Here is an 11,598-nt window from a genome sequence, read left to right on the forward strand (position 1 = left end):
GTGCGTGGTCCCATTCCCAAAACCAAGTTCGAAGTGCGCGCCCCCGGTGCAGTCGCAGCTGCCGCTGATTCCCTGCCGAGATGGCTTAGGGCTGGAAGCTGTTCCTTCCCTTACGCCACCCCGGTTTGGGATTCTGGCTACCCAGCAGTTATCTATGGAGTGGGTTTCTCTCTCCAAGCGCGGCCAAGCGTTCTTTACCTCTTCCCCAGAGACAGTACTATGAGCGTGTTCCGACTCTGTCTCTTCCCTTTGTCTCTTGGGCTCCACAAGCTTGTCCCGCATTGGGCTGGGGCTCCTGCCTCCCCTGCCTGTCCCAGGCTGGCCCGTTTTCAGATCTCCCCAGTTCACACTCACTCACTCAGGTATCCTTGAGGTTCTTTTCTTTCTGGAGTCCGTATTTTCTCCTTCTGCTTTTGCAGATGAGAGTAATATCCTTCTCAGTTCGATAGATGGGGTGGACAAAATTTACAGAGCTCCCTTCCTCTCCGCCATCTTGGCTCCACCCCCTGGAAGCATGTCCCTCTTTTTTATTTTTAAAAATGTATTTGAGAAAGAGAGAGTGGGAGCAGGGGAGGGACAGAGAGACAGAGGGAGAGAGAGAATCCCAAGTAGGCTCTGCACTGTCAGCACAGATCCTGACGCAGGGCTCAAACTCACAAACCTGCGAGATCCTGACCTGAGCCAAAATCAAGAGTGAGATGTTTAATGGACTGAGCCACCAAGGCACCCCTTAAATCTTCCTCTTAATAGTAATAAAATTCTAATTTTTATTATATATTAATGAGTTTACAAGCACTGTATTTGTAATTTATGATTAGCTTAAAAGGCATTAAATAAGCAACGGTGTGGCTGAGAGTAAATCTGCAACTGTGTATTTTTAAAAAGATTATTTAAAAACTTATAGTGATGGAAACTTTTAAATACTGTATGATCATTTGTCAGATTGTTATGAAAAAGACTCACTTTTTTAGCATTGGAAAGTCTTCTCTTTACATATTTCATTCTAGAACATTTCAGATGTATTATTATACATCTATTAGATCTGTTAGACTTGTATCAGCTAGTTACATGTTATAATCATGGCTTTTTGTGAATCAGTAACTGTGTTTTAAAAGAAGGCCTAGGAATGCCTGGGTGGCTCAGTTGGTTAAGCATCTGACTCTTGATTTCGGCTCAGGTCATGATCCCAGGATCCTGGGATCAGGCCCCACATCAGGCTCTACACTGAGCATGGAGCCTGCTTGAAATTCTCTTTCTCTCTCCCTCTGCTCCTCTTCCCAGCTCGTGTTCTCTCTCTCTCTCTAAAATAAACTGTTTTTAAAACATGGCCTATCTTGAGACTTTGTATAGGTACAGTTCTGTTTTTGTGGAGGAGAAAGAACAACTTTAAAACTGTCCCAGGCAGGAAAATAATGGCTTGTTAAGAATATATGTTGTTTTAGTGTGAGTTATTGTTACTGTATTTGTTTATTGTGAAGATGGATGGTTACTATTCAGTGCAGTTTTCAATGAACAGTAATAAAAATTTCTAAGTCCTGAAATTCAAGCATTCTTACCAATGTAAATATTATCTACTTGAGATGTTACAAACCAACTGAATTTTCAGCTCAACTGCTGGGTTCAAACATAAATAATTTTTGTTTTCTATCTGCCTATTCCATAAGCAGACTCAAGAATACTGACAATTACCTAATGCGATGAAAAGTTTCATTTTAAGAGTAGGAATTAGTATACATTTTCTGTTAAAAGAATTATAAAGCATAAGGATAAACTACAGTAGCATTATTAATAAATGACTCTTACAGGAGATAGGATTAATGAAATCCTATAGACTGAACATTTGATTTTAATTTTTTAAATTTTATTTGAGAGAGACAGCATGAGTGGGGAAGGGGCAGAGAGAGAAGGAGACACTGAATCCAAAGCAAGTTCCAGTCTCTGAGCTGTTAGTACAGAGCCCAATGCTGCACCTGAAACTACAGACTGTGAGATCATGGCCTGAGCCAAAGTCAGACGCTCAACCGACTGAGCCACCCAGGTGCCCCTAAATATTTTTTTAAAAAAGAAAAGTATTAACAAAAAGACAATACACTTACAGTATGGACTATATTTTTTAAAAATTCACATAGAAGTAGACCTGGGCAGTTCAAAGTCATGATGTTTGAGGAACAACCATACAAATGAATGATTTCTCAAAGAAATACCTGAGCTGATGCCATATAAGAAGGGGAGAAATACTGTCAATAGGCTTCCTAATACATAGGGTGAGGAGAGACTGGAAGGAGACAGGAAATGGGACAGTAGCTAAAATGACATAAAGGTTCAAGCAGAGGATATATTATGAAACTAAATGAAGTTCATGTTTCAGGGCTTATCACCCACACAGGCTCCTTCTGTGGCCCACAGAGAAGCCCTAACAATGTGTTTATATGAAACTGTGGTTTTGTGAAATTTCCCAAAATGGAACTTCTAATGACAATAACCCTGTATCTCCTTCCATTCTAACTTCCCTCCAGTGCGTGCTCTCGGCCTTTGGCTGGCTGTAGACACTGCTAGAATTTGACTTTAAGTAGAGTGAAGACTACATTTAATATGGGTTTATATTTTGTTTTAATTCTGAACAACAAAAACTATTTTCAAGTATAAAAAAATGATAATCACATTGAATTGAGAATTATCTTTCTTTTTCTCTACCACTTAGATCCCAAAAACCTTAAGGGAGAGAAAATAAAATGACCTGTCCAGGTCTAAAGTACTATGAAAACAGAAAAGCCAGAATTGTGGCAAAGTTCTGGTCAGTGAGGTATAAACCAATGCAGTTATTCTTGGCTATAGTCCAGATGTGTTTGTAATTTTCTTTTTTTTTTAAGACTATATAATCACATGAAGCAAAATAAATCTGAGAAAGAATGGAGGAGTTTAAAAAATGAAATGCTATGAGAAACTAAGGAATGACTTAGCAAAGTCTGCATCTTTAACAATAGATACATACTCCATCCAAAATCCAAACCTCTTGAGTAAACATTGTAGAGCAGAATTAGCAAAGAGGTCTTATTTTCATTAGACTTTTTTTTTTTTTTTAGAGGATGGGGGAAGCTGGGGAGGAGGAGAGAGAGAATCACTAACAGTCTCCACGCTCAGTGCAGAGCCCAACACGGGGCTCCATCCCATGCCCCTGGGATCATGACCTGAGCCAAAATCAAGAGTTGGACACTCAACCAACTGAGCCGTCCAGGCACACCTCCATTAAAATTTTTAAGACTTCTCTGAAACTAATTTTCTTAATACTGATTTGAAACAGTCAATGGCAAATCAGCATCTCTGTAAAATATAGTATTGCATGAACACTACAATTTAGCTATGTCTAGATGCACATTAAATAGTAATAAACCTGAAGTAAATACGTTTATTTCCAGAGATCTCTACATGATATTTTATTTCATTTTATTTTTTTCTTTTATTTTAAGGGGGCTCCACACCCAGTATGGAGCCCAACGGCGGGGTCTGAACTTGCGACCTGAAATCAAGACCTGAGCTGAAATCAAGACCTGAGCCAAGATCAAGAGCAGACAAGAGTCAGACACTTAACCGGGTGAGCCACTCAGGCACCCCTCTAAGTGACTTTTTATAAACTGCTGGATTTTTATACAACCCTTTCCTAATGTAATATACAGATAACATGATCAGCCTCTGAAGAACACGGGGACACAGATTCTGCCACTTTCACAGGGAGCCCATATTTTGGTTGCTCCCTCTACATCAACATTATGACAAAGAGCTCTGAGACTGCAAGTGGGGGACAGAGCCTCTGACCTAAGCAGCACTGCTCCCAAACTCACTCTCATTTTCACTCTTCTCCACCTTTCCCCCAGTTCTCACCTTTTGTTCTCTTCAGGCAAACCCCAGTCCCCTCATGTCCACCCCCGGCTTTTTGGGCACAAATTTAAACAAACATAAACTGAATGCCCCTTCCTACAAGTGGGCATCAGTGAGAAAATGCATTCCGGGAATCATGATTGCCACCAGGAGCAAGGGGACAAAACACCTGTGGAGTTGATGAGTCCCAGTTAAATGAATTTTGAAATGCCCTCCACCTGGTAGCAGTGGGCTTCTGTTCCAAAGTGAGGCCAGACTTCTCCATCTGTATGACGCACGTGCCTTCTCCATAGCTTTGCACAAGTTGTTGCTTTTGGTATCTCTTTCTTTAGGATTCAATCAATGCATTCTTGAGACAGTTTCAAACCCACAGCTGACACTTTCTATTTTCAGAGTGTCTTTTCATTATAAAAGAGCCATTTTTGCAGTAGTCAGTCAGACAAAAGCATAACCTCTTTCTTTTAGATGTCTTTTTTTTACTTTACTAGAATGTTTTTCATCAGGAAAAATGAAATCTAGATTTCAACACTATTGGAGTACAATATAGGTAACACAGGAGGAATGCATTTTTTTTATCTCCATTATTCCAAAGAATGAAAATTTACCTCTTTAAGTAATGTGAAGGTTCTTGGATTGTTAATAGTTTTTAATTTTTTAAATGTTTATTTATTTTTGAGAGAGACAGAGACAGAGCATGAGCAAGGGAAGGGCAGAGAGAGAGGGAGACACAGAATCTAAAGCAGGTTCCAGGCTCTGAGCTGTCAGCACAGAGACCAACGCAGGGCTCGAACTCACAAACCATGAGATCATGACCTGAGCTGAAGTCGGAAGCTTAACTGACTGAGCCACCCAGCTGCCCCAATAGTTTTGAAGTAATCATACCTCTCTTCCACTCCTTAGAAGTAAATACTTGACCTTTATAGTAACCATTTTTGTTTTATACCTTTACTACTTATGTTATATACATTTGAACAATATGGTTTGTCTGCCGTTAAACAAATAAGATTATATTGATACATTCTTGTGTGTCTTATGGACTATGTCCTTATGTCTATAGGATTCATTGAAACTGTTGCTTGTGGCAATAATTATTCATTCCTGTAAAGTCACATGCCTAGTGGCCAGTGGTCACAAGTGTCTGGGAGTTGCCATATAGGAAAATTCAGTTCTAAACATATGCGTAGGAGCAGAATTGCTGGGTCATAGCGAATGCATCTTTGACTTTCAAGGTCAATGCTGCAACATGTTATTCAAAGGGGTTGTGCCAACTTAACTCCCACCAGCAATTTCTGAGGCATTATCTATTGAATTTTAACTTAAATGTTTCTATTTTTAATTTCTAAACTCTATCTTTTTCAAATCAGTCTTTTCATTTTTGTTAGTCTCTTGTTACTTGCTTATTTTTGTGATCTCATGTTTTAATATATTTTTTAAAAAATTTTTTAATGTTTATTTTTGACAGAGAGAGAGACAGAGTGAGAGCAGGGTAGGGTCAGAAAGAGAGGGAGACACAGAATCTGAAGCAGGCTTCAGGCTCTAGGCTGTCAGCACAGAGCCTGATGCGGAGTTTGAACCCACGAGACATAAGATCATGACCTGAGCCAAAGTCGGACGCCCAGCCGACTGAGCCACCCAGGCACCCCTTAATATATTCTGTAAATGTTTATTGTTTTTGAGAGAGAGAGAGAGAGAGAGAGAGAGAGAGAGAATGTGTGTGTGTGTGTGTGTGTGTGTGTGTGTGTGTGCGCGCACCAGAGAGCAGGGGAGGGGCAGAAAAAGAGGGGGAGAGAGAATCCAAAGCAGGTTCCATGCTGTCAGCCCAGAGCCCAATGCCAGACTTGATCTCACCAATGGTGCGATCATGATATGAGCTGAAATCAAGAGCCAGACGCTTAACCAATGAGCCACCCAGGTGCTCTGGTATCATCTTTTATATTTAAAATTTTACACATACTCATTTTATACTCTGTATCTGATAATCCCAATATCTGAAATCATTAAGACTCTTAATCTATTTTTCATTATTTCTGCTGACTTTCACTCATGTCTTTGGTGTCTTTATGTCTTTGGTGATTTTTAAGATAAGGTATTTAATTTCTAATAACTTAGTAATTTCCAACGGTAAATATTTTTTATATTTGATCTGAGAGGAATCTGCCTCTAAGTGTCCTATTAACTGTTCATGCTTTACTGTGGTTTCTTGGGGCTGTGAGAAGATAATAATTACACATACGGGATTAGAGTTAACAACTATTAAGAGTAATAATACTTCTTGTGCTTTTTTGTTGTTAAGGGAGACGATTGAGAGGACAGGACTACTGGTTGACCTGTGAGCTAGACCCTGGCAACTAGAGGCTCCACATTGCCTCCCCTGTCCTTGGAACGTGCATTCTGCTTGCCTTTCCTGCTCCCAGCAGCTGTCCAAGGACACAGCCTTGAAATAGTGGTGTGGGATGGAGATGATCCGCACAGTAAACGTGACGAACCCAGCTGAAGTCTCTACAGAAACCGGTAAGATGTGGTGGGTGGGTGCAAGGACCCATTCACCTCGCAGCAGCCCCAGATCAGCCTTGTATCTAAGCTCCCTCTGCTTCTTAAACCTGCCACCCACCAGTCTGGAGTGGCCTCTTTCTTCAGTCTCTCCCTGCTCTCAGTAAGAAGGCCACTTTCACATTATACCTGGGAACCAAAATATTTGCCAATCATAAGTAAACTCAATTAGTAAAATTTTATTGTGCGTTGTGAGGTGGGATTTCTGGCCACTCCTTAGAAGGCTGCTTATTGAAGACTATGGTATCCTTTTCTCTGTGATTTTCTATTCCACACTGTGTAACTCTATCAGTGCAAGGCTTAAGAGGAAATGCTTTTCTCTACAGGTAATTTTAATTTTTAAAAATTTTATTTCAAGCCAAGTTAGTTAACATATAATTACATATGATGACTTCAAGAGTAGAATTTAGTGATTCGAGAGGTAATTTTTCAAAATACTGTTTCTACCATAAGCCAAGGGTTTCTACCCACCTGGGACCACTTTAGCTCCCACTTAGAATCTCTGGGTTAGGCTGGAGTCCTTCCTACCACTAGCCATCTCTAGAGCTTTTTTTATGAAAGTGGCTATGGGAGAATGACTTTGGGTATGCAATGGCTTGTACCTAAGGAAAGGAGCCAAATGTGAACAGAAAAAATAGGTGAGGAAGACAGCATCAAAAACTATTACTGGGACCTAGTTACAGGAGTTGGAGGTAAGGACACGTCTTTAAGCCGACTGGGATAACCTCCCACGATGGACACATTCTGGCCCACGGCCCCTTAATCTGTCAAGCACAAGACAGGAGCAAGAACTTCTAGTTCGCTGTTTCTGTCCAAGTGTTCAATCTGTAAATACTGATGCAGAGTTCAAGGTTCACTCTTGTCAACACTCCCAGAACACTGCAGGTAGGTCCTCTAGGATTTTGGGCATCCTGCAGGGAATGATGGTCGTCAAGCAGTTTGCTACTTTAAAAAGGTGAGGGGTGGGGTGAGGGGCTGAGTAAAAGAAACTGGAACTATAGCAAACAGATGAATATGCTCAGGGGTTTTAACTATTTAAGTATTACATAGTTTTTAACATTTTAGCATGGGGGGGCAGGAGTTTGCCTTTCCTTACCTGTGATTCTTTTGGAGGGTAAGATTTTTCCTCTGGAAAAAGCTATCGCCCCTTTCAATTCTTTTTTTGATGTTCTATTTTTATTTTTGAGAGAGAGAGAGACAGACAGTGTGAGCAAGGGAGGGTCAGAAAGAGAGGGAGACACAGAATCTGAAGATAGGCTTCAGGCTCTGAGCTAGCTGTCAGCACGGAGCCCGACGCGGGGCTCGAACCCACGAACGTGAGGTCACGCCCTGAGCCCAAGCTGGACGCTTAACGGACTGAGCTACCCAGGCGCCCCACTATCGCCCCTTACTTTAAAAGACAGCAATTTGGTAATGAGAAACGATTTCAGAGTGATTTTTGGCAGTCCATACACATTACCGAAGACATTTTCAACGCCCTGGACTGCCGTGGACGCCTTTCACAGCACAAGACATTCCCCAAGGGGTCCCTCCGCCCGGGTGGATGTGGTTTTGGGGCAGCGTTTTCAAACAAAGGGCGACTGCACCGCGCAGCCTGTCTCCCAAAGCCCCATCGGGCTCCGCTCCGGCTGTGCTGGAGTGGCAACAACCAGCGGCCAGGCACACGAGCCGTCGCGCACCCAGGCCGGCTGCCGGGCCAGCCGCAGGCGCTGTATAGGAAGTGGGGAGGAGCCGAGGGGGGGGCGGGGGAGGTGGCACGCCCCGCCCACCACAGGCCCTCGGGCCAGCTTCGGGTCTAGAGCCGCTTTCCTATAGCTACGCCAGGTGATCGGGCTTCTTGTAGTTTTTAACAGCTTTGCCTTACCCCTGCACCCACAGCTTGTACCCAGGGCTCCTCACTCCTCAGCCCCTCAAGTGCAATCATCCTGCAACTCCTGGTGCCCTTCCTGGCATTCTTCCTCCCTGGAGCTCCACTGTCTGAGCTGGGTCTGCTCCCTCCCGCACCTCTTGCCACTGTGGTCTCACCCCTGCAGACTTGATAGGGATGCGGTGGAGGGGGTAAGGGGCGGGGACAGAAGTGACCATTAATTTGCAATGTAGGATGGGATTCAGAATCCCAAACCGGCTTTTCCACTTTACAGATGGTTGAACTTGTGTGCTTATTTACACTTTTTAAGCAATCTTGGAAACATGAACACACATTCTATAATGTTAATTCAGTAACCTCAAGAGTCAGTCCTGTTTTTTTCACTGTCAAAAGTCAAAAAGGCCTTCTCACCTACACCTAGCCAATTGAAATGACCTTTCGACTAGAAATTTTAGGTGGTTATCTTCCCACAAAATTCATCCTATACTCTGCTGCTAGATTAAATTTCTTGAATATAAGCTTAATAGTTACCCCAATCTCCAATTTAAAAACATTAGAAAATGACCCCCAACTGTCTGTCCAACTTTGTCATAACCTCTCTCCAGTCCTTGCTGATTATACCCTGCACCTACTGGCCTTAAATATACCCCCACAAATTTAGGCCATCTTAACTAGTTATGCCTCTTTCTCCACTACACAGTTCTCCTTTCCAAATTTCTGTTAAAAAATCCTACTCATCCCGCATAGCAAACTTAAATGCCATTTCCTTCAGGAAGCCACTTAGGATTTTTCCCATGTCCTTGTTCTCTTGGAGACAAGCCTTTCTACTTCTTAATGGAAAATGGTTAATGGTATCTGCCGCTGTTTTGTAATACAATGGGACATCGATGTTACCCTTTTTACTTATCACCCATTTTTAAATTCCTTGAGAGCAGGAATCATGACTTTTTCATCTGTTGTATCCCCAGAAGAGCTTTCCAGAATATAAAAGGGGAGGAGGTGTTTGAAAGCCTGTGATAGTTTTCATTTTGACTGAAACATTAAAGTTTCCCTTGAAAAGTGCAATTTTGAGATTCACAGCTACAAGCTAATTGTGCTATTTACAATTATTATTGTTGGGAGCCACTGAGTTTTGGCTGCCTCAGCAAGGAGATATCGCTCTCCAGGGAGCAACCAAAAAACAAGATTTACATCTGGAGGCTAGGAGAGTGCATTTCCTGGTCCAGATTTTGGAGACTGTCCTACTGAGCCAGACGAAAAAAGCCAAGGTGAACAAAAGATAAAAAACCGCATTTTGGATTATTCAGCGCTAGCTTCCCCTCCCCAGCATTGCAGAGGCAAGTCTGGGCGCTTCTTTTGATATTCATTTGATTCTGTTACCTGGCAACCAACCTGGGTCAGTTCCTGGCCCCAAACCCTATATAAGAGTATTATTTTCTAAATAAAAAGAGAGGCTTGATCAGAAATCGCTGTGCTGTCTTCACTCTCTGTGCGCCCTTTCCTGCCCTTTCTCTCCCTCCCTCAGGATCAAGAACCCACAAGAATTTTCCGCCCTGCTGGCTGGGGCGGGACACGACATATTATTATTTTAATTATTATTCTATTAAGGGCTGAAGGAATGGATGCCTCAGTCCCCTACTGTCTCCAATGTGCTAGGTGTCTTCATATATGCTCTTTCGTGTCTTCACAAGTCATCCCCACTTACCCATGAGGAAACCGAAGCTCAATAGAGTGACTTCCTTAATGTAGCACAACTGTGAGTGGCAAACCTAGCATTTTGAACTCCCTTCTACCAGATCAGCATTCCTGATGAAAAAGTGATACCTCTACAAGATCCTTGTCCAGAATCAGAGGAGAGGATGTTCACAAATGCCTTTTCCAAACTAAAGCATGTTACTCAAGTGTAAGGAATTAATGACAAGGAGGACACCATAGTAAGTAAAACAAGTAGGTATCCAATCTCTATCATGTTGAGCACAATGCCTTGAAGAAACTGTCTAGTGGAATGGAAGTCATTGATAAGCATTTTAATCTAAACATGTTAAGCACACTTGATGTGCTTTAAAGAAAGTAATGGCACTTAGCTATTATACTGGTGGTATTAAGTCAGTTACATATTATTTATGTAGTTGAATATTCGTATGGCACTAGGATGTGTTTTACAACAACAAAAAAAAAGACAAAAATAAGGCATGGTCCTTGCTCAGAAGGCTTACAGTCCAAAAGGCATTACAGGGGATAGATAGAACTATAGGAACAGAAAACTATCTTTAAAATATCTTTTAAAAAATTTTTGGCATGAAAATTTATGAATCTCTGGTTGATAATCAGTGAAATGCTTTAATGCAGCAGGTTTTGGGGTGGATATTAAAGGGAAAATACTCCTTTGGATTCTGTGAAAAATGAGGGATTTGGTTTCTGGGATATATTGAATAAGTGATTCTTTTTTTTTAATTTTTAAATATTAAAAAAATTTTTTTTGAGAGACAGAAAGAGCATGAGCAGAGGAGGGCCAGAGGGGGAGAGAGAGAGAGGGAAACACAGAATCTGAAGCAGGCTCCAGGCTCTGAGCTAGCTGTCAGCACAGAGCCTGACGCAGGGCTCAAACCCAGCTGCTGTGAGATCCTGATCTGAGCAGAAGCCGGACACTTAACCAACTGAGCCACCCAGGCGCCCCTGAACAAGTGATTCTTTTTTGTCTGTTTATTTTATCTTTGAGAGACAGAGAGAGACAGTGTGAGCAGGGAGGGGCAGAGAGAGAGGGAGATACAGAATCCATAGCAGGCTCCAGGCTCTGAGCTAGCTGCCAGCACAGAGCCTGATGCGGGCTCAAACCCACCAGCTGTGAGATCATGACCTGAACTTAACAGACTGAGCCACCCAGGTGCCCCTGAACAAGTGATTCTTAACTGATGGCAAGGTGAGGCTTTCTTGGAGGTAGAATGTTTTGGGCTGGAACAAAGAGGCGATGAAGTTTCAAAACACCATGGTAACTTCAGCCCTTGATTTGACTGAATATCCTTTATTTTAAAAATTCAGTTAACTTGAAGGGAATGTGAGACTTTTTGGTTTCTAAAAGGAAGGCTGCTTTAAAAAGAGAGATTTGGTTTCTAAAACGAAGGCTGCTTTAAAAAGAGTGATGAAAGGTACCAAGATGAAGACCAAGAAGAATAAACAGAGCAGTGTGGTGCTAGAAATAACAGGGAAAACCACAGAAATAAGGGGGAGGAGTCAAAGGTAAGGATCACGAAGCACTGGGAAGAATTAACAGGGTAACAAGGTTAAGTACGAAGGCCAGGTGAGGG

Source organism: Suricata suricatta, chromosome 3 (assembly GCF_006229205.1).
Source record: "Suricata suricatta isolate VVHF042 chromosome 3, meerkat_22Aug2017_6uvM2_HiC, whole genome shotgun sequence".
Taxonomy (NCBI): domain Eukaryota; kingdom Metazoa; phylum Chordata; class Mammalia; order Carnivora; family Herpestidae; genus Suricata; species Suricata suricatta.